The sequence below is a fragment of the Leopardus geoffroyi genome, chromosome C3 (assembly GCF_018350155.1).
Source record: "Leopardus geoffroyi isolate Oge1 chromosome C3, O.geoffroyi_Oge1_pat1.0, whole genome shotgun sequence".
Taxonomy (NCBI): Eukaryota; Metazoa; Chordata; class Mammalia; order Carnivora; family Felidae; genus Leopardus; species Leopardus geoffroyi.
In genome coordinates, this window is record NC_059338.1 from 148,281,998 (window position 1) to 148,304,956 (window position 22,959).

Here is a 22,959-nt window from a genome sequence, read left to right on the forward strand (position 1 = left end):
AACGGTGACCTAGGAGAACTGGAGGAAAACCGGGGGGAGGAGAGAGGGACCCCACTGCCCAGCTGCAGCACCACCACGTAGCCCTGCAAAGGATTCCAGGACACGTTACGGAAAATAACCAAGCTTGAGCTCTTTGCCGTTGCCCCCGAGCAGACATCCAACAGCAAGAAGCTCGGGTCTCCTGAAGGAGTGGCCTCTGGACAAGTCGGGAACCGGAAGCGTCAGAGAAGGCAGATCCCGAGCAGAGACACGTGCAGGCAGAGGCTTCTGCTGTGTCCCTAAGCCAACATCGGGACCCCTGACACTCCGCCCAAAGTCAGAAAGGTGGTAAGTACCAGATTCAGACAAAGGCAAGTTCCTCCACGGTCTGCACTTTGCTAAATGAGTGAGTGAGTGAGTGAGTGAAGGCATGAATGACTAACTAATTAAAACTTGAGAAGGACAGTCAGGGGTCTGCCAGGGCTCTGTACCAGGGTGTGCTGGGCCGGGACTGCCCAAGCCTCTTCGTCAAGCACGTGTGCCTGGGTCATGGAGGTTAGACTTTCCTTTTCTCTCTCCAAGATGTAAGGAGAGCAACTACTGAGTTTAGATTTGACCAGACAGGGGCCGCAATATTAAGTCACTTCACAAACTCAAAGCTCTCCTGTGATGAAAATGGCGGCCATCCGTCCTGCTGCCTGGGTCATGCCCGTTTTCCCATGTGGCCCTCAGGTCCTTCGTGTGGTAGCCCTAGAGTTTCTAATCTTTGAGTAGCTTAATTAGCCAATTAGCCAAACTCTCATCTTTGACTTTCTAATCTTCCTGCGTTGCAACTCCGGCACCTTTCCCACAGGCCTTTAATTTCCCGTGTTGAAATGCTACTGACTGAAACTGGTTTTTTTCCTGATGGATACATCCTCCAACGTCTCCCACCGGTGGCCAACTCTCCTCCGTCTGGCCACCAACTGTGATAAAGAACTCACTCCCTCCCTATCAGCTCACTTCGTCTTTGGAAATGGCTGGCTCCATACATTTTTCTTATATTACATGAAAATCCTTCTGCATCATCTGTTGTTCACTATTTTGCAGTTGTAGAAGCAAATACTTTTTTTTTTAATTGTATTTTTTATTTTTTAAAATTTACATCCAAGTCAGTTAGCATCTAGTGCCACAATGATTTCAGGAGTAGATTCCTTTGGGCCCCTTCCCCATTGAGCCCATCCCGCCTGCCACAACCCCTCCAGTAACCCTCTGTTTGTTCTCCATATTTAAGAGTCTCTTCCGTTCTGTCCCCCTCCCTGTTTTTAGATTACTTTTGTTTCCCTTCCCTTATGTTCATCTGTTTTGCCTCTTAAAGTCCTCCTCTGAGTGAAGTCATAGGATTTTTGTCTTTCTCTGACTAATTTCACTTAGCATAATACCCTCCAGTTCCATCCACGGAGCTGCAAATGGCAAGATTTCATTCTTTTTCATTGCCGAGTAATACTCCATTGTGCATATATACCACATCTTCTTTATCCATTCATTCATTGGTGGACATTGGGGCTCTTTCCATACTTTGGCTATTGTCGATAGTGCTGCTATAAACATGGGGGACTTTACTTTTTCTTTTTCTTTTTTTTTTTTTTTGAAGTATCTCATAATAGAAGCAAATATTTTTTTTTTTTAAATTTTTTTTTTCAACGTTTATTTATTTTTGGGACAGAGAGAGACACAGCATGAATGGGGGAAGGGCAGAGAGAGAGGGAGACACAGAATTGGAAACAGGCTCCAGGCTCTGAGCCATCAGCCCAGAGCCCGACGCGGGGCTCGAACTCACGGACCGCGAGATCGTGACCTGGCTGAAGTCGGACGCTTAACCGACTGCGCCACCCAGGCGCCCCTAGAAGCAAATATTTTAAGTACTTAAATGCTTAAAGAAGGCAAATCCCCACCTCATGAGTCATTTCCTTTCCAGAGCGAACATCTCAAATTTGGAAGAATAAACATGGACTTTGCCTCTTTCACTATTGAGATAACCGCCATTTTTAATAAGCGCCCCTTGACTGTATCTCCCTTAACGTGTGGTACCCAAAAGTGAATGCCTTCTTCCAGTTGGGCCGTGACCACCCAGGATAGAATATGGCTACCATTCCTTAAAGGATGAAATTATTCAGGGCACCTGTGTGGCTCAGGTGGTTAAGTGTCCAACTTCAGCTCAGCTCATGATCTCACAGTGTGTGAGCTCTAGCCCCATGTTAGGCTCTGCGCTGACAGCTCAGAGCCTGGAGCCTGCTTCCGATTCTGTGTGTGTGTCTCTCTCTCTGCCCCTCTCCTGCTCATGCTCTGTCACTCTCCATCTCTCAAAAATAAATAAATATTCTTTTTAAAAACTTTTTTAAAAAGAATAAAATTTCTTGCCTTAGCAATTAGAAGGATTATCTTGAACGGAGACTCACATCATAACTGAGCTCTTTGAAAATGGCATCCAGAAATCTCCCTGAGGTTCACTGTAAGTCTAGAAAATGGTCAGCTTTCATATATTGTGTTAATCTGCTGGGGCCACCATCACAAAATGCCAGAGACAGCGGCCTAAGGAGCAGAAATTTCTTTTCTCACAGTTCTGGAAGCTAAAAGTTCAATATCTAGATGTCCTCAGGGTTGGTTTCTTCTGAGGCCTTTCATCATGGGTTGTAGATGGCCATCCTTCCTCTGTGTCTTCACACAGTCTTTGCTCTGTACCTGTCTGTGTTCTAATCTCTTCTTATAAGCACTTCAGTCATATTAGGGCCCACTCTAATGACCTTATTTTACCTTAATTACCGCTTCAAAGACTGTCTCCAAATTCAGTCACAAAATAAGGTACTGGACATATTAATCGAGACACAATTCAGCCTATAAAGTATCCAGAGGGGCGCCTGGGTGGCTCAGTCGGTTAAGCGGCCGACTTCGGCTCAGGTCATGATCTCACGGTCCGTGAATTCGAGCCTCGAGTCGGGCTCTGTGCTGACAGCTCAGAGCCTGGAGCCTGTTTCAGATTCTGTGTCTCCTTCTCTCTCTGACCCTCCCCTGTTTATGCTCTGTCTCTCTCTGTGTCAAAAATAAATAAACGTTAAAAAAAAAAATTAAAGTATCCAGAAATCCCTCTGGGTTTCATTGTGATAAGTCTAGAACATGTAGACTAGAACATGTGATAGTCTAGATAAGTCTAGAACATGTAGAGTATGGGGGAAGGGAGAGGAAAGTAATATCCTCAGACATAAATATTAAAGAGTAAGGATAAGGAGCTCAGATTTTGTTCCTGCTCTTTTCTCCTCCTTCATCAACTCCCAGCAACCTTCAGACAAGCAACTGGCAGGCGACTGGTCATGCCAAGGCTTCAACAGCAGGACTCCAGCTTGGGGAGCAGAGGAAGGAAGGCGCTTCTGGCTACAATGGTGCAATTTTTCTTTTCAACCCTTTGGCTACAACCAAGCGAGCAGAAGATCATTTGAAACCTCCGAGTATTTTGTCACTCTCTGGTACAGGCCCACGATGTACCGTGTAATGACAGCACCAATTGTCGGCGGCTTTGAGGGAATGCTTCCCTCTATCTCGAATGTCACTTTTCGAAGTGACTTGTGGTTATCAACATAGCAAACTCTGTGCCCAAGGAATTGACAAACCGAGCAAGAGAATTTGATGAGTCACTGCCTCTTTCCTACAATCTGACTTTTATGATCTCTAATCCACTTTTTGATCCAGAAAACAGCTGCTTCCTCCTTTTAGTGTGTCAGTGCTTAATCAGATTCTTCAGCCACAGTAGAAAGAATGAGCTAAAAGTAGAAACATCCGTCTAGCAGTGCAGCTCAAAGTATAGATTTGGGGGGACAGGCAGACTTGGGAACCAGTCCCAACACTGGTCTCACCAGATGTGACATGGGGGAAAGCGATCAAACACTATCCTTTTTTATTTTTATTTTTTTAAATTTTTTTTAAGGTTTATTCTTTTTTTAGAGACAGAGACAGGCTATGAGCGGGGGAGGGGCAGAGAGGGGGAAACACGAAATCCGAAGCCGGCTCCAGGCTCCGAGCTGTCAGCACAGCGCCGGACGCGGGGCTCGAACCCACGAACCGTCAGATCGTGAGCTGAGCTGAAGTCGGACGCTCAACCGACTGAGCCACCCGGGCACCCCTCACTCCTCCTTTAAATAGGCACAATCAAAACATCAGCATCCTTACAGGGGTGCACACATTAGATGAAACTGCGGACGCTCTCAGTGCATTCAGCACCTGGTCCACAGTGACAGCGGCCAGCCCGCCGAGGCGTGAATCTTTTCCTCCCGGAAATGGTTATGCACAATCACTCATACACCCACGTGCCCGTGATTGGGAAAACAAGCTGCAAACAGGGCCCGGTGTTGGAGCTTGTTCATTCGTTCGTTCATTCATTCATTCAGCCTCTGCGGCTGGGTCCCGGAGGGCTTGCAGTCTGGTAAGGGACGCGGGCACGGAGACGCACCCAGGGCAGTGACGGGTGCTCAAATAGTACATGGGCCTGGTGGGAGCAGCACCAGGGAAGGATCCCCTGCAGGGGCCGGGGAAGGCTCCTCGCAGCTGCTGGAGGGAAGCACTCTCCACGTCGAACACAGAATGGGTGGAGGCGAGAGAAGACCCTGATGCACCTCGAGAAATCGGGGAGACTTCGGTTTGACGAGAGCTTGGGGACACCAATGGGAGAGAGGGAGAGAGGCAAGGGAGGGGCCGGCCGGGCAAGGTCAGAGATGAAGGGCATTTCTGCAGTGCTGCATTTTGACTGCTCCTGTTCGTGAGGGGTCATCAGGCAAAAGCAAGGCATTTATGGTTTGGTTTGGTTTTTTTATTTTATTTATTTTTTTGTTTTAATTTTTTTTTCAACGTTTATTTATTTTTGGGACAGAGAGAGACAGAGCATGAACGGGGGAGGGGCAGAGAGAGAGGGAGACACAGAATCGGAAACAGGCTCCAGGCTCTGAGCCATCAGCCCAGAGCCCGACGCGGGGCTCGAACTCACGGGCCGCGAGATCGTGACCTGGCTGAAGTCGGACGCTTAACCGACTGCGCCACCCAGGCGCCCCTGGTTTGGTTTTTTTAAATAACTATTTCGACAGGTGTTCCGGAATGGGTTGCAGGGGTCATATTGGGAACAAAACCCATTGGGGAAATATAGTGGATTCGGAGGATGAGAGATCCAGCTTTCCGGGCTGCTTTAGGCACTAAGCTGTTGTGTGAACTCGATCAAGTTTTAAAACTTCATAAAGTGAGAGGAGAATACTAGATAAGTTACAATAGACTATTGGATGTTAGTGTCTTTACATGTTGTTGCAAAACAGGAAATGGTACTTTTCTAATAGGAAATTATTATTTAAGCTGGCATTTTCTAAAAAAAAATTTTAATGTTTACTTATTGTTGAGAAAAAGACAGGGAGTGAGCAAGGGAGGGGAAGAGAGAGAAGGAGACAAAGAATCTGAAGCGGCTCCAGGCTCTGAGCTGTCAGCACAGAGCCTGATATGGGGCTTGAACCCACAAACTAGGAGATCATGACCTGAGCCGAAATGGGACACTTAACCAACCGAGCCACTCAGGCCCCTCTAAGCTGGCATTTTCTAGGTTATACAGCGCTCTACTCTTCTTCCTTTAAATCACGTTTTCTTAAAAGTTTAAAAAGAAATAAAAATCATTTTGTAAGGGCTAAATTAAATGGTGAAATTCGTATGCGTGTAAAATGTTCTACCCAAATACTTGCTTCTATCTGCTTTACCCAAAAGTGGTACAAATAAGTAATCCAAAGCACACTTGCAAAATTGTGCAGATTTCTAAAGGCACTGGCAAATGTGCATCATTTCTCCTTATTTCACTTTATCCATCCCTTATTTCACTACTAAATGCCTAAAGGGCAGGTTAGCATTGAGAGTCTGGTGAAATCGTCAGCAACATATGTATTTCTGTGTATTCACATACGATCGCACGGTTGTAGGCTTGGCAAGTGATTTTTCGAACGTTATTAGCAAAATGCATCGACTACGATTCACACTGAAACATATTTAAATTCTTACGTTTACCTGCGAGAAACTCCATGCCTCCGAAGGTTCTCGAGGGTGCGGGGTTCAATAGCTTCAGGCTGTTTGGTCTGTGGGTTCGCCTTTTCTGTATAATTACTGGCATTTCTCTGAAGGTTACAAAGGGGAGAAACAAGTTCTTAAAAATGAAGTTAATGGGTCTGTCTTCCGGGCCTCCAGAAGGAAATAGGGAGCGTGACAGTTTAATGGCAATCTACCTGTCCTGTACAAGGACAGCTAAGGTAATGTGCTTGCTTCCTCAGACAGGCATCCCACTGGTTAGCCACTGACCTTCTGAACAGCTTTGAAGCAATCAGGGAGAATATATCAAGCAGTATTTTTATCTTTGATCTATTAAGTGACTACATTTAAGCATTCAAGCCCACATCCTGACATTTACCTTAAAGGTGTTGCCTCCCAAATCCCGTCATGAATTCCATCAAAAGCTGCTTTCAAGCGCTTATTTTAATGGGCACATTTTGGCCTTGCGTCCCCAGCACATAAGGGTTTCAAGTGACTCATCGATGAAAAAAGGGGAAAGGAAACCTGTCTTCTCCTTTCTAATTTCACTCAAGTCAGCCATCGTTTATGGAGCACGCACTCTATCGTAGCCACTGGCTTAGGTAAGTTTCTCTCTCTTTTTTGCTTTGAGGTGTAAGGGACATGTAACATTAAACTAGTTTCAGGCGTACAAAATAACGATTCAATATTTGTATACGTGGTGAAATGATCACCACAATGAGCCAACCTTCACCACCACACATAGTTGCAAATGTCTTTTCCTTGTGAGGACAACGTGTAAGATCTACCCTCTTGGCAACTTTCAAGCATCTCCTGAGTGTCTCACCAGGCAGGCTCCTCCTGTGTTCCCACAGAAGCGTTCTCCTTTCTCTGTTCTTCAGTTGATGAAACCACCATTTAACTGATCGTGGTTTGCTTCACTCCCCCGCCCCTCTCCATCTAGATCCAATCAGCTGTCAAGACGTGTTGGTCTCTTCCAATGGCTGGCCTTTCCAACCCACGATCCATTTGCAGGCCTGCTCTGTTACCACAGCGTTGTTACCATTCTGTCTGCCATCAGACTCGTCCTGCTCACTTCTGGCCTTCACACAAGTCCCGGACTGCTGTGCCCTCCAGCCACCTTTCTGGGGGCCAGCACCCGCTACTCTGTCAAGGCCACAACGCCTCCTTGGCACGGACTCAACCCGTTACTCGTGTTATTGCACTGCCTCCACACTCACTTGACGTACCTACACTTTTCAAGGTTGGGAATGTTATGGTGAACTAAATATCTACACAGAGGTTAGAGTTTAGTGGACTCTTCTAAAAACAAATCCCATCTCTTCCTTCCAAGTCTAGATGAGTTTTACGGATTGTTAGACATCGCCTTCTCGAAGAGACTTCCCCTGACCCACCGGGATCCCCAACTCCCACCTGCGTCACCCCTGTCTCTCCCCCCACCTCCCCCTCTGTGCTGCATGCGTGAATGAATAGATCTGCTCTCAGAGCCCTTATCGTCCATGGGAGGAGAGAAGAAATACATAAAAAATATATGATGTATATGTCCCCATAAAAATGCAGAGAGCAGTCGGGGAAACAAAGTGTCTGTACCCTACATAAGAGAGAGATTACTTCCAGAAACATTTCCTGAGCACCTGGTGAGAACCAACTGTACTTGGAGATGAGGGGAGGAAGTGACCCATCACCCGTTTGAGGGAATCAGAATCCCATGGCATTTGCACTGGGGAGACTTTCTGTGAGGGAAGCGAGAGCTTTCTAAGCTGGAGTTTGGACCACATAGTACAGAAAGCTCTGCTGGGCAATGTGGATTTCACGCGTTAACATAAACAGTCAATTAATACCTATTTTATGCGTAATAGGTATTATATGTTGTATTCTTACCATAACGTTAGAGAAGAGGAAATGTTCTTAGAAAAATCATAAGGAAAATACATTGACAATACGGTACTCTATTTATTAGGAAACAAATCCACGTATAAGCGGACGTGTGCAGTTCAAACGGGGGCTGCTCAAGGGTCAACTGTGTATATTGCTAGTTAGTATCGGTTTCTACCTTCCAATCCCAGTGTGAGCGGGGAGCTTCTTGAGGGCAGGGACCCAGACCTGTGTTAGCAACTTTGTGTCCTCAACACCCAGCAGAGTCCAGAGTTCCCAATGAACACTCAAGGACAGCTGTGGATTAATAGATTAGCCATCAATCACTTTTATACTCTATCCTCACTGGAAAAAAAAAAAAAGATCACTTAATAATCATGTAACCTTTGGAATCCCAGCCCATTTTCCTTTTATGTTTACTAAGAAGAAATATACTTAGAAGAATTGTAAATCATTGCTTCCCCCCCCCCAACAATCCCATCTAACATTTTTATAGGATTGTCACATTGTTTTATGGATTTCTTGAATCCATAAATTAAGTCGCTGGAATACAGGTGCACTCCTTCAGGTGTAGACTCAAACTCTCAACATTTTTCAACTGTCTTGGAAAGAAGTATAAAACATTGACTAACTGCCCTGACATGTATCCATCTGCCTGATTTTCAAGCACAAAGCAACACAAATGACTTTAATTTTTTTCTGCCGGCCTAGTAGGGGTTGGTACCTGCGTCGGAAAAGTTGATGTTTGACATCTGTCTAACTGCATAGTTCCGGTTATTTTTAGGCATTTTTATTTGAATGATTGAGGTCACTGCCAATTCACGACAAAACACCAACCTGCTGATTTTTCTCTTTAAATCTTTCTTTCCTCCCCACATCTCTCTTATTGGTGGCAAGAATCTATTCTTAATCTTAGACTTTCAGGATAATTCCTAGTTCCCGAGCTGTGCTGGGGGAGGATTGTTTCTAAAATGCCTTGCAGCCTCCCTCTCCTTTTTGTCACTGTTCATCCTATGTTTCTGCAGCTTAATGCCTCTGTGTGCATGCCCTCTCAACAATGCAATAATTTCCTGCCTTGTGTGATGGGAGCAGCTACGACAAGGCATCAAAATACCAAGAGCTAGGAAAAAGTTGATAAACCCTTAAAATTGTGACTGCCTGATCCGAAACTACTCTTTACTCTTGTTACATACTGCTCTCTCCTTCCACAGAAAAGCAAGTGCCGTCATGCAAAATTACATCAGTTCCGCTTCAGAATAAAACAACAACAACAGTCCTGTATGCTGTTTGGGGTTCGCCAGAATAAAAGTTATGTGAAATGAACAAAGCGAATCACAATCCAACCAGTTGCTGTTGTGTTTCTTATTTAGGTGAATAGGCTGCCTGGACCGAATCTTCATTGGAGATGCGGCTTATCGAAGCAAATGGAATTTCATATTTGGAATGGTTTGATTAACCACGTTGATCGTTATTGCAAAAAATAAACGTGCCCTTAAAGTCGTCAAAATTGTTACTTTTAACCATTAATACCAAGTGCGTCTCTTTCCCCTCCAGCGTTTTCAGACCGTAGAACGTTCTTCGGTTGGGGAATGTTAACCTGCTCAGATCTGCGAACGAGGCTGCAGCACCCACCTCCGAAAAGGGACATTCTCCAGCCAAGTGACCCTTTCAACTCTTTTCCACGGCAGCCAAGAAGACATAGGAGATTCGCCTCTTGTGTTTCACTTGTAGCCATTCATCCCGTGATCTCCGCGACCATGGACCGACACGTGTAGAGGACGCTTAGGTTGAGGGGAAAACACTCCCCAACAGTCGTATGGAAACATGCAGAGGCAGCGACGGAGCCCAGGATGCCTCATCTCCCCCCTGGACCCTGGATGTGTGTTTGCCTCACCTCGGGAGATGCTCAGACCTCCCCCTCCCCAGACCAAATGGTGAAATCTCTGAGAACGAGCCCAGGGATCTGTATCTGTTAAGCTCCCAAAGTGATTCTGACGCTCAGAAAGGTCTGAGAACCACTGATACACCCGCATTTCTTAGCAGAAGGTCTGCTTTCTTCCACATTAAAAAAAAAAAAAAATCTATTCATTAAGAGTAGTGCCAAACAGGGGCCCCTGGGTGGCTCAGTCGGTTAAGCGTCCGACTCTTGGTTTCGGCTCAAGTCATGATCTCACAGTTTCGTGGGATCGATCCCCGCATCAGGCTTGTGCTGACAGTACAGAGCCTCCTTGGAATTCTCTCTCTGCCCCTCCCTCTCTTTCACTGTCTCTGTCTCTCTCAAAATAAATAAATGGATTAAAACCGAAGAAGAAGAAATAGTGCCAAATGCTGCTGCTGTTTTGGGATTTTGTTGTTGTTGTTGTTGTTGTTTTGCTTTTTGTTTTTCCTTTTAACATATTGGTAACACCCCACTAGCTCTGTTCTTGTCTTTCTTCCAGGAAACTAAAATGATGAGTCCAAATTTTGAGCAGCTTGGTACAGCTTACCATTTGTTTCGACTGTCATGTACAAATAAAATAAGCAACAAGGCACTTTATGCAAAAAGAAACTCAAAGTCATCCGTAAAGTACTCACTTGTTTCAGTGACGTTATTGAGCGCCTACTGTGTACTATGCCTTTAGCACATATTAGTGAACACTGCATGCAATCATGGCCCTGTCCTCAGGGATTCTTCTGTTGTTGCTGTGGTTGACAGAAGGACGTGTAACAATAACAATAGCTAATACTTATTGAGTGTGTAACTGTTCTAAGCGTTTTTTCTACATTGTATTGTCTGATCGTCTCAGCGACCCTGAAAGGTGAGCATTGCAATTGTGCCCGTTTTGCAAAGAGTAAACTGAAGTGAGATAAATTTCCCTACTCCTGTTGTCCGCAGTCCCGGATTACAGACCCCAGAGGGGACAAGTGCATAGCATTTACAGAAGCGTGTCTGCTTTTAAAGACCAGGCTTTGCTCAAGAATTTACAATAAACTGGGACAAGTCTTTAGAAGTGCTTACCATCACCCAGTAAGCCCCACTCAAATAAAGGAATGTCAGAGTCAGGGCTGGGGGGTAGTGAACTAATCACTTTAACTTACATTTATTTAAAGTCTTCTCACTAAGGGCGCCTGGGTGGCTCAGTCGGTTGGGCATCAGACTTGAGCTGAGGTCATGATCTCACAGTTGGTGAGTTTCAGCCCCACACTGGGCTTGCTGAAGCTGTCAGCACACAGTCTGCTTTGGATCCTCAGTTCCCCTCGCTCTCTGCCCTTCCCCCACTCGCGCTCTCTATAAATAAATAAATAGATAAATAAAGTCTTCTTACTAAAAGTTGTGTTTCAGTTACCAAAGTAACTAAAAAGATAAAACAGTTATTTTTCTCCCACTGGCGTTATTTCCGTATAAAATTCAAAATGGCCAGGTGATGATCCAAATAACGCGTCACCTGCACAACAGTTGCACGGCCACATTTTGATCAGACTGCATCCCTCTGACTGCTTTCTGGAAGCTCTGGCACATTTGGCGAGATCACTCTCCCGGCTCATTCACAACCATCCATCAAGTACGTACTGTCTGTGCGCCTTGCACGTCAGGTACTGGAGATGGGGGGAGGGAGGAAGTCCAGCCTGGACATATACTTACCTATGTATATGTGATGGCAGTGTTGACAGAAGCTTCTAAGAGGAATAAGGCAGGGCAAGGTGATACACAGTGCTGGGAGAGCCAAGAGAGGTTCTTTTTTTTTTTTTTTTTTAATTTTTTTTTTAACGTTTATTTATTTTTGAGACAGAGAGAGACAGAGCATGAATGGGGGAGGGTCAGAGAGAGATGGAGACACAGAATCCGAAACAGGCTCCAGGCTCTGAGCGGTCAGCACAGAGCCCGACGCGGGGCTCGAACTCACGAACCGCGAGATCACGACCTGAGCCGAAGCCGGCCGCTTAACCGACTGAGCCACCCAGGCGCCCCGAGAGGTTCTTAATGTGAAGGACAGACAGAGAGAAAGTCTAATGAGATGCCATAAAACAAAGTCATACAAGAAGGGGAGGGACAAGTCCTAAGGGCTGATTGAACCAGGAATCAAAACTCTCCCAACAAAGAAAAGCCCAGAAACTGTTTCCCTGGCAAATTCTACCCAAAGTTTAAAGAATCAACACCAGTTGTTTTCAACATCTTCCAAAAAATTAAAAAGGAGAAAACATTCCCTAACATCTAGGAGGCCAGAATCACCCTGATACCAAAGGCAGACAGAGGCATCATTAAGTAAAGGGTTATGTAACAATATCCCTGTGAATATAGGTTTTAAAAATCCTCAACAAAATACCAGCAAACTGAATTAGCAGTACATAAAAGTATTACTCATGATGAGGAAATCAGATTTTTTCCAGGAAGGTAAGGTTGACTGAACAGCCAAAAGTTAATTAATGTCTATACCATATCAAAAAACCAAAACTCACATGATCATCTCAATAGATGCAGAAAAAGAACTTGATGAAATCCAACACCTGTTTATGATTTTAAAAAAAATTCAACAAACTACAAATAGAAAGGAACATTCTCAATCTGATAAAGTCCACCCACAAAAATGTCACAGCAGACTTCACACTTAATGGGAAATATTGAATGCTTTCCCCCTAAGATAAGGAACACAATAAGGATGTTTGCTGTTGCAACTCTATTCAACATTCTATTGGAGATTCTAGCCATGGCAATTAGGTAAGAAAACGAAATAAAAGACACCTAGACTACATAGAAAGAAGTAAAACTATTTCTGTTGGCAGATGGCATTATCCCAATATAGAAAATCCTAAGAAATTTGCTTAGAACAAAAAAAATGAGTGCAAGAAAGTTATAGAAGATCAATTTGCAAAAATAAATTTTATTTCTCTACACTATGAACTATCCAGAACTTTAAAAAAACAATTCTATTCACAACCCCAATGAAAATAATGAAATACTTAGGTACATTTAATGAAAGAAGTATAAAACATATTCTGAAAACTACAAAACATATTAAAAAAAATTTTAATACTTAGGTATTTCGTTTAGATGAAAAGATATCCTATGGTTACGAATTGGAACATTTAATATTGTTAAGATAGCAATACTCTTCAATCTGCTTGACATTTTCAATGCAATCCGTCTCAAAATCCCACCTAGTATTTTTTTTTTTTTTTGGCAGAAATTGACAACCTCATCTTAAATATATAAGAAATTCAAGGGACTGTAAATAACCAAAGTGGCATTGGGAAAAGTTGCAGGAGTCACACTTCCATATGACAAAAATTATTACAAATCTATAGTAATCAAGACAGTGGGATACTGGCATGTTAACAGACAGATAGATTAATGGAAGAGAATTGAAAGTCCAGAAATAAACAGTCCCCTTTATGGTCAATTGGTTTCAACAAAGGTGTCAGGACATTTCAGTGGAGAAAGAATCATTTTTTCAACAATTGATGTTGGACTATTGGATATTCTACCTCATACCACATACAAAAATTAACTCAAAATGAATCAAAGACCTAAACAGAAGTGCTAAAACTGTAAAATTCTTACAAGAAAACACAGACATAAGTCTTAGTCATCTTGAATTAAGCAATGGTTTCTTAGCTATGATACCAAAAGCACAAGCAACAAAAGAAAAAATAGAAAATTTCACTTCATCGAAATTAAAACCACAAGCTTCAAAGAATGCCATCAAGAAAGTGAAAAAAGGTCACACAATTGGAAAAAAAATGTTTGTGAATTCTCTATTTAATCAGGGGCTTATATCTGGAATATATACAAAGAACTCTTGCAACTCTAAAATAAAAAGACAGGGATGCCTCGTGGCTCAGTGTGTTGAGCATCCAACTCTTGACTTCAGCTCAGTACTAATCTCACGGTGTGTGTAATCGAGCCCCGCATCAGGTTCCATGCTGATAGCACGGAGCCTGCTTGGGATTCTCTCTGCCCCTCCCCTGTTTGCACGTGCTCTGTCTCTCTCAAATAAATAAACATTAAAAAAATTAAATAAAAAGACAAAAAACCCAATTAGAAATGGGTAAAAGATCTGAATAGGCATTTCTCCAAAGAAGATACAAAAGTGGTTCATGTGCACAGGAAAAATGTTCAACATTCTTGGCCATCAGGGAAATACAAATCAAAACCACGGTGACATTCCATTTTATACCCACAGTGATGATTCTGATCAAAAAGAAAGATACTAACAAGGGTCGCAGAGGATTTGGAGGAATTAGAACCATTATACGCTGCCAGTGGCAATGTAAAATGGTGCAGCTACTCTGGAAAACAGCCTGACAGTTCCTCAAAAAGTTGAATATATTTACCAGATGGCCCAGCTCTCTACCCAGGAAAATAGATGTATGAAAACTTGTTCACACAAAAACTTATACACAAATGTTCACAGTAGCTTTATTTATAATAGCCAAAAAGTGAAAAAAAAAATGTCCAAGTGAAGAACAGGAATATAATGTGGTACAGCCATACAATGGAATATTATTCCATAATAAAAAGGATTGAACCACTGATACATGCTAAAATGTATCAAAAAAACATTTGTTAAGTGACATAAATCAATCACGAAAGTCCACGTGTTGTATGATCCCATTCATAGAAAATCTAGAATTGGCAAGACTGTTGTCAGGAAGTAGATTAGATGGTTGTCTAGCATGGGGGTGACTTCTAATGAGAAGAGGGTTCCTTTCTTGGGTTCACAAAAATGTTCTGAAACTAATCGTGGTGATGACTGCACAGCTCTGTGAATATAATAAAAACCATTTAATTGTACCCCTTAAGAGTATGAAATTGTGTCCTATGTGAATTTTATCATAATAAAAAAGTAAAAAAATCCAATATATTTTCTCTCAATATCTGTATACACACATATATTTAATTTAACATGAGTTCAAATTATACATTCCTTTTTTTAATAAATATATAATGTACATCTGGAAAGAGTTTAAGTAGTGGGAGAAATCGCAAATCATGTTTCTCTCATTTGTGATTATTTAATTAAAAATTTCAAAACAAAAAATGTCACAACTGTGAGATCATGACCTGAGCCGAAATGAAGAGTCAGATGCTTAACCTACTGAGCCACCCAGGAATCTTTATCAGTTCCTTTCTTCTGCTGGCTTCAGGCTTCATTTGTTGTTCTTTTTCTAGCTCCTTTCTAGTTCCTTCCTCATTAGTTTGTTTATTTGAGATTTTTCTTGCTTCTTGAGGAAGGCCTGTGGTGCTACACACTTTCTTCTTAGGATATCTTTTGCTGCATCCCAAAAGTTTTGGGCCATGGTGTTTTCATTTTCATTTGTTTCTATGTATTTTGTTTATTTCCATTTTGATTTCCTGATTGACCCATTCATTGTTTACTAGCATGTTGCTTAAAATCCATGTATTTGTGGTCTTTCCAAATTTTTTTCTTGTGGTTGACTTCTAGTTTTGTAGCATTGTGGTCAGAAAAGATACATGGTATAATTTAGAACTACAGGCCAATATCCCTGATGAACATGGATGCAAAAATTCTCAATAGCAAACTGAATCCAACAATACATTAAAAAACCATTCACCATGATCAAGTGGGACTTATTCCAGGGCTGCAAGTGTGATTCATTATTTACAAATCAATCAATGTGATACATCACATTAATAAAAGAAAGGATAAGAACCATATAATCCTCTCAAAAGATGGAGAAAAAGCACTTGACAAAGTATAACATCCATTCATGATAAAAACCCTTAACAAAGTGGGTTTAGAGGAAACATATCGGAACATAATAAAGGTCATATATGAAAAACCCACAACTAATATCACCCTCAATGGTGAAAAACGGAGAGCTTTTCCTTTATGGTAAGGAATAAGACAGCGATGTCCACTCTCACCCCTGTTATTTGCGTTAATACTAGAAGACCTAGCCACAGCAATCAGACCACAAAAAGAAATAAAAGGCATCCAAATTTGCAAGGAAGAAATAAAATTTTCACTATTTACAGATGATATGATACTTTATATAGAAAACCCAAAAGACTCCACCAAAAAAAAAAATTCTAGAGCTGATCAATGAATTCAGTAGTCACAGGATACAAAAATCAATGTACAGGAATCTGTTGCATTTCTATACACCAATAATGAAGCACAGAAGAAGAAATTAACAATCCCATTTTCAACTGCACCAAAAACAATAAGATACCTAGGAATAAACCTAATCAAAGAATTCAAAGACCTACATGCTGAAAACTATAAAACACTTGTGAAGGAAACTGAAGATGACACAAAGAAATGGAAAAACATTCCATGCTCATGGATTAGAAAAGCAAATATTGTTAAAAGGTCTGTACTACCCAAAACAATCTACACATTTAATCCAATCCCTATCAAAATACCAGCAGCATTTTTCACAGGCTACAACAAATAATCCTAAAATTTGTATGGAACCACAAAAGACCCCAAATAGCCAAAGTGATGTTGAAAAAGCAAAGCAAAGCTGGAAGCATCACAATTCCAGACTTCACGTTATATTACAAAGCTGCAGTGATCACAGCAGTATGGTCCTGGCACAAAAACAGACATGTAGATCAATAAAACAGAATAGAAAACCCAGAAATGAAGCCACAGCTTACAGTCAATTAACCTTTGACAAAGCAGGAAAGAATATCCAGTGGGAAAAAGACAGTCCCTTCAACAAATTGTGTTGGGAAAACTGGACAGCGACATGCAAAAGAATGAACCTGGACCACTTTCTTACCCCATACACAAAAATAAATGCAAAATCGATGACAGACATAAACGTTAAGACAGGAAGCCATCAAAGTCCTAGAGGAGAAAACAGGCAACGACCTCTTTGACCTCAGCCTCAGCAACTTCTTATTTGACATGTCTCCAGAGGCAAGGGAATTAAAAATGAACTACTGGGACTTCATCAAGATAAAAAGCTTCTGCATGGCGAAGAAAACAACCAAACTAAAAGGCAACTGACAGAATGCGAGACGATATTTGCAAATGACATATCAGATAAAGGGTTAATATCAAAAATCCATAAATAACATACCAAGCTCAACACCCAAAAAACAAATAACCCAGTGAAGAAATGGGCAGAAGAAATAGACACTTTTCCAAAAAAGACACCCAGATGGCTGACAAACACATGAAAAAATACTCGACATCACTCATCATCAGGGAAATACAAATCAAAACCACAATGAGATACCACCTCACGCCTGTCAGAATGGCTAACATTAACAACTGAGGCAACAACAGATGTTGGCAAGGGCGCGGAGAAAGAGGATCTCTTTTGCGTTGTTGGTGGCAATGCAAGCCGGTGCAGCCGCTCTGGAAAACAGTATGGAGGTTCCTCAAAAAACTAAAAACAGAACTACCCTACGACCCAGCAATTGCACTACTAGGCATTTATCCACGGGATACAGGAGTGCTGTTTCGAAGAGACACAGGCACCCCCATGTTTAGAGCAGCACTGTCAACAATAGCCAAAGTATGGAAAGAGCCCAAATGTCCATGGACTGATGAATGGATAAAGAAGATACGGTATACATGTATATACAATGGAGTATCACTCAGAGATCGAAAAGAATGAGATCTTGCCATTTGCAACAATGTGGATGGAACTAGAGTTTATTATGCTAAGTGAAGTTAGTCAGAGAAAGACAAATACCATATGACTTCATTCCTATGTGGAATTGAAGAAACAAAACAGATGAACATAAGGGAAGGGAAGCAAAAATAATGTAAAAACAGAAAGGAAGAAAAACCATACGAAACAAATACAGAGAACAAACTGAGGGTTGCTGGTGGGGTGTTGGGTGGGGGGATGGGCTAAATGGGTGATGGGCATTGAGGAGGGGACCTGTTGGGATGAGCACTGAGTGTTATACGTAAGTGATGAATCACTAAATTCTATTCTTGAAATCATTATTATACTATCTGTTAACTAACTTGGATTTAAATTAAATTAAAAAAAGAATTTTGAAAAAAAAGAATTTAGCCCATTTTGTGGTCTGTTGTTGATGAGCAAAAAAAAGAATTGCTCATTTAATTGAGTTATTTCCTCTAATAGAAAAAATATAAAAGACTATCATCACACAGACTTTGCAGGAGTCAACGTTTGAACACAAAATAGAGTGGAACCAGTAGACTAGGCGAGAGCTACAGGCACAATGTGACTAAGCTTGTGTTGTAAGTACCGGGCCACACTGGCAGCATGTGATTTGTAGGGATCAAATTATATAGTTGTGCCGTTTAAATGTGTTTGTTTTTTTCTAATGAGAATTCATTAATGTCTACAAGCAAACTCTTAAGCTGCTGGTCATCCCACTGTCCTCACTGGGATGCTGGAAATGGAGTCAACACGAGGCCACATTTGCCATTTTAAAAGTCATTCTGATGCTTTTTCAATCAAAAGGATGAATGCCATCACTGTGTACCATTATTATTTTAACTGAATGGAAAAGATTCAAACAAACTGTTAGCTGCTGGGGAAGAAATGAGAGCAAACCAGCACTATCTTAGTTCAACTGCCTAAGAAGAAAATAGATTATTAGCTCGATTTGGCTGGGATGAGGGGAGAATGTACGCAGGTCCCAGTGTATTTTAAACAGCAACAGAAGAAAAATCTAGTGTCACTATTTTTTTTTAATCAAAGCAAATCCTTGGGTGGGCTGATTATAACTCCGAGTGGAGGACGTGCGAAACGGTGAAATAGCGTAAAACCAAACGCATAAAATTTTACGTTGTCTAGGCAACATCAGTCTGTTTTGATATTGGCGTATAGGGCCCACAGGTAACATAGGTAAAAGTGTTTAGAGGCAGATCAAGAATAACAGTCAAAAGAAACGAAGAAAATCCAGTGCACAATATCCAAGACTCGCAGTTGCTGCTATGAATTTTGATCTCTGAATAAGAGGAAATTAATGTTCTTTCAATTTCAAATATCTGTGCTCTTTTTTTTTTTTTTTGGCAGAATAAATTTTACCACCTAAACTGAACTTATGAAAATAATACCGTGTTTTTATTTTGTTAACTAACTACCAATGTGTTAAAATAGATGCAAAGAAAGGTCATGAAATAGGAAAAATTTTATGTCTATTCAAACATGACTGTAACCTGTATAGCTACCAGAACATTAACAAAGCAAAAGAAATAAAAATATCGAATGGGGGAAAAAATAAGTGCTCAGCTCGGTAGGAATTCGAATATTTTAGCAGGACCCCCAGATAAATCAAGGTCTCCGTATTTCTCTTGGCTTTGGTCAATTAATATTCTTGAACAACCTCTGACATATGTTCTATCTGAGAATTTAAAAAACACAAAGGGTCCGAAACCTAAAATTTATACATTATATTATTTTTAAATTTCTTCTTTTAAGTTTCTTATTTATTTTGAGGTGGGGGCAGTGCAGAGAGAGAGGGAGAAAGAGAATCTCAAGCAGGCTCTGCCATGTCAGAGCAGAGCCCCCCACAGGGCTTGATCTCACGAACTGTGAGATCATGACGTGAGCCAAAATCAAGAGTTGGATGCTTAACCGACTGAACCTCCCAAGTGCCCCTCATTTTTAAATGTCTGTATCTGTAACTTATCTCTCTCATTTTAATTCTCTCTGAAAGTGAGTTTTCCAGGAATAAATACTCAAGTATTTATCAATTTCTTCATACACTCTTTTCTAAATTCTATCTCCAAACTAACAAATCATAGAAATTATAATTATATTATAGAAAACAATAGGAATTAGCTTATGTCTAACATTTATATTCTACCTAAGAAGGCAAGAGATCATGATTATGTGATTCTATGGGGTGTGTAATCTCCAGAGTCTGGGTTTAAACCCCTAAGTCCACCTCTTATCAACTATGTGGGGCAAGTTACTGGGCCTTTCACTGCCTCAATTTTCTTCTTTATAAAATAATATCGTAATGTTATTGAGAAGATTGAGAAAGTTACTATCTGTAAAGTATTTAAAACAGTGTCTGAGATGTACTAAGTGTTCAGTAAACATTAGGTAGCAATGGAAATGCAACTGAATATTTAGAAACTAAGAGTGCATAGCTCAAACTTGCTTTCACTCCTGAATATACAAGTAGAACATTCCCTAAACAAAGCCCCTCATCATTACTGATATTGATGATGAAAACTGTAAGCTTGCATAAATAGCAATTACATACAAGTACAGACCACTCTATCAGGCAATTTTATTCCTCTGACTTCCAAATAACCTTGCCACCTGGATTTGGGTCTGTATAGTTAGCTTTGTTTTTGGCTCAACTGGGAGTAAGCTCCCTGGGAGGGGGAGGGACAGCCAGAGAATTGATGTCTTAAATAAACAAGTAACCGATCTTTTAGGAGAAAGTGTAATCTCAAATTGGTTACATTTGCTTGATTCTGTTTTATTTAAGTTTTCTGAGTCACCAGGGGATGGGCACCATCAGTTTAGAGGGCTGGTGTCCAGGCAACAGCTAGGGATGTCAACTTACGGGAACCATTCAATAATTTACTTGTTCCATCTGGGTTTCAGAACATACTTTGTTTCCTCCTCTCTGAGTGCCAAGCATGGGGGTTAACAATTATTGATGGGGCTGCTTTCGTTCTTATATAAATAGATCGTGTTCTTTAGAGCTGCTTTTTCAGTCATGTCCCTGAGGAATAAAATTGCCATGTTCAGTTTTGTCCCTTTGATCTTTAACCTTAAATGTGACGTATTTAAAAGTTAAGGAAAGAAATTCCTAATAAAGTGATCGGGAAATTCTACACGTAAAACTTCACATGTATTTGTTAGTGAACGAGACCTTAAAGCCTGCTCATATCCAAACCAAGGACGGCGTTATGCCTCTTTGCCTCCTAACATTTCCAAGTTATCCGATTTTTGAGACAAGGAGGTGGCAGAGAATGAGTGTGGGCCACACCTGGGGGCTCTTCTGTAGGCGTAATGAGCCACCATGAGTCAAACCGAAGAGCCCACAGGCCACAGATTTTTCTTTTTTTTTTTTTTTTTTTTTTTTTTAATTTTTTTTTCAACGTTTATTCATTCTTGGGACAGAGAGAGACAGAGCATGAACGGGGGAGGGGCAGAGAGAGAGGGAGACACAGAATCGGAAACAGGCTCCAGGCTCTGAGCCATCAGCCCAGAGCCCGACGCGGGGCTCGAACTCACGGACCGCGAGATCGTGACCTGGCCGAAGTCGGATGCTTAACCGACTGTGCCACCCAGGCGCCCCAGCAGGCCACAGATTTTTAACCCGAGGCCCACAGACTTGCGAAAACTTCATGCATAGGATCCACAGTCATAAATTTAGATGGGGGAGGAGAAAAAAAAGCAACTCCATTTTCACTAACCTGTACCATTTTTGTTCAATCGTGAATGTAAGCAACAAATCACAATCGTATTGTCAGTACCTATGGCTTTGTCACCACCAGAAATCAGATACTTTTATGTCACATTAATTCTTGTGAGTATTTCAAAATAATGTTTATACTTCTCAGTATCCTGAAATTATAATATTTAACAGATTTTGTTATTGACTATTAAAGAAACATATTTACTTAAATGTTTGAAACTATGTCGTTATGGTTTATTTCCTTTGTAATCCTATGTATTTTATCTAAAATGTTATTCTGGGAAGGGGTCTATGAATTTTGTTAGATTGACTAAGGATATAATGACATAAAAAAAAGTTAAGAACTCATGCGCTAGACCAATTTACCTAATGTTTTCCAATTGCTAAAGAACCCATATTTCTTTCCTTTTTTTAATGTTTATTTATTTTTAAGAGAGAGAGAGACATATCGTGAGCAGGGGAGGGGTAGAGAGAGAGGGAGACACAGAATCTGAAGCAGGCTCCAGGCTCCGAGCTGTCAGCACGGAGCCCGACGTGGGGCTCAAACTCACGAACCGTGAGATCATGACCTGAGCCGAAGTCGGACACTTAACCCACTGAGCCACCCAGGCGCCCCAAAGAACCCAAATTTCTCAAAGTGAAATTCCAGATTTGTGATAATCTGGCCCTTCTCCCCACCATGGACCCGATCCATTCAGATCTGCACCAATCTGGCTCACTCACACTCTGGGTAGCTTCCTTTCACATTTCCCTCACCTGAAATGCCAGTTGTCCAGATGTGAGTGTCAGTGCCCCAGAGCTGCCTGCTGGCTGAAATGGAAGAATGTGTCAATGAGGGAAACGACAGTTCTCTGAATACTCAATCATGAAATCACCATAAAGGAATCACAGGGCAGGCAAAGACTTCTGAAGAAACCAAAGTGTCACAAGACTTGACTATCCCATGATGCTATGAACATATTTGGTAAACAATCATGCCTTTCAGGATGCTTGGTAGGAATTAATGAGAATTAAAATGTTTTGAGTGTTAGATACATGCCAGAGATTTCAGTTTCAAAGCGACTCTATGAGGCAGGTAGTTTGCTTGCGTTTATTCCAGAGGTAAAGAAATGAGGAAGCTTGATGACCTGACCAAGACCACAGAATTTATAAAAGGCAGAGCCCGAACTCAAAACCGGCCAACCTAGCCCTAGTCCACACTACTATGGACCAGGCTATACTGTCTCTTAGTTGGGTACAGAGGAAAGGTGCCTAAGTTGGCGATGAAGTCTTGTTTGAAAAGATGGTTGCATCCAGCTGCATTAGTCTGGAGCCTTTAAACTTTATTTGTTGGGGCACCTGGGTGGCTCAGTCGGTTAAGCATCCGACTTCAGCTCAGGTCATGATCTCACATTCTGTGAGTTCGAGCCCCGCGTCGGGCTCTGGGCTGACAGCTCGGAGCCTGGAGTCTGCTTGGGATTCTGTGTCTCCCTCTCTCTCTGCCCCTCCCCTGCTCACACTCTCTCTCTCTTTCTCTCTCAAAAATAAATAAACATTAAAAAACAAAAAAGAACTTTATTTGCTAATCTAACAACCTGTGCCCTGATTCCAAACTTACTCAACAACCCCCTGATGACAATTGGTCTTCCCACATGAGACAACCCACATAAGAGAACATGTCACTAATGTTAAAGCAAACTAGACCTTCTGGTCTCCATGGC

At 41.6% G+C, this 22,959-nt stretch overlaps 1 long non-coding RNA gene across 1 annotated transcript in view; it reads left to right on the forward strand.

Moving 5' to 3' along the window:
• Nucleotides 1–280: 280 nt before the first annotated feature.
• Nucleotides 281–22,959, forward strand: part of LOC123586293 — a 28,393-nt gene continuing 5,714 nt past the window's right edge. The window contains exon 1 of the long non-coding RNA XR_006706718.1: nt 281–327. This is a non-coding gene — a long non-coding RNA (uncharacterized LOC123586293). The remainder of the gene's footprint in view (nt 328–22,959) is intronic.